The following is a 1,610-nucleotide window of genomic DNA, read 5'->3' on the forward strand; positions in this document are numbered from 1 at the left end:
GTGAAACTCTTTTCAGATTAAAAATAACTTTGAGGAAATGTGTTTTCAGATGAGAAGTAAACTGCATCATGGCAGCCCCTCCGCCGCGAGCGCGACCCCCCGAAACGGGCAAAACCGAAGCAGAAGGTGGTTCTTAAAGAGACAGAGGCCAATTTCAAGGCGTTTAGAAGAGGAAGTGATGAGAAGATAAGTTTATTTTCTATTTAAACATAAAAACAACATTTTAATAACAGCTAAAGGTGACATAGATACTTTATTAGTATTTAAATATTTGCCTGAGAAACACATAATATTGGCCCTTTAAAATTGCAGATATCTTTAAAAAAAACTACAGGAGTGAACTCTTTCAAACAGCATAATTTGATTCATTCAGAATAATCATTTATTAAGTCTAACTAAAAGTACAAGAAATGCTAAAATATGTAAAGAATTAAACTAATTGAAAGTCAAACAGACCATATAAGTCCTTCAGCTCTTTCACTCACCTTATAAATAATAAAATGAGTAATATAAAATAAAAACAAAAAAGGAGAATATTATTTAATTAATAACAAAAAATGCTGTAGTAATGAATCAGAACCCAACAGGATTCAATTTATTCCTTTATTTTTGATAATGGGCAGTTATTTTGTAGATTAGGATTGAGCAAACAGCATTACTTCATCTCTGGGTGCATAAAAACATGATAATAATGTTAACAATCAGAAACTGAATGTTTGTCCTTTACTATGAACAGATAAGCTCTCATATGAGTGAATTTAAAAGATTAAAGTGTTTCCTCGTTTGTTGGTTGTGTCTAAGTAAAACTTGTGTCTTTGATTTTTTTTAAAACAAATTATAGGCTTCACAGTGGAGCGGTAGAATGGGACAATAGAAAAACTTATTTTGGCACCAGAGTCCAAACCAAAGCCAAGCCTCGCCCGTCACGTTCTGGGCTGAACAGGAAACGGAAAGTTGAGTCAACGAGACTGTAAACCTGCTGATTCACCAACAGTCCTTCCAGGGACGGATTACCCAGCTGGAAAAATTAATGTAATAATTGAAACCTCCCAAACCTCCTGTTGGCTGACAGGAGGATCTATCTGCATCAGTTGTTTGTTTTGTTTCTGAGGAAGCTCAACGCTGCAGCTCTTCTCTTATCTTGAAACAACAATGAATTCCCAACCAGGGTTCAACACTTCAGCTCCTTTCTTTTCAAAACTATTTTTTTTTTAGTTCCTTTTGTACCCTTTTCCACTCCAAAAAAAAAAAAAGAAAGAAAGAAAATATTCATGTTGAGTGGAGATACAGATAAAATGGAGGAGCGTAGCTGGGTTCTGTGTCCTGCAGATAGGAGGGTCTCCATCTGTGGTCGCGTTGAACTTGGTGTAAAACCAGGCTGTTCCTCAGGTCCTGTCAAATGTGATGTTTTAAAGGAATCCATGACTAGTTGTAACATTAGACTTTATTTGATAAACATGTATTTTAACTGTAAAATAAAGACTGTAAAAATACTGTGGGCTGTTTAGTTTTTATAATTTTAAAACTAAATTTTAAAAAATATATTATAAGTACCGAGCCATTTTATTTACACACAAAGCATTCTGGGTAAATGATGACGTGGATAGGTC

This window comes from Austrofundulus limnaeus, unplaced genomic scaffold (assembly GCF_001266775.1).
Source record: "Austrofundulus limnaeus strain Quisiro unplaced genomic scaffold, Austrofundulus_limnaeus-1.0 Scaffold94, whole genome shotgun sequence".
Classification (NCBI taxonomy): Eukaryota; Metazoa; Chordata; class Actinopteri; order Cyprinodontiformes; family Rivulidae; genus Austrofundulus; species Austrofundulus limnaeus.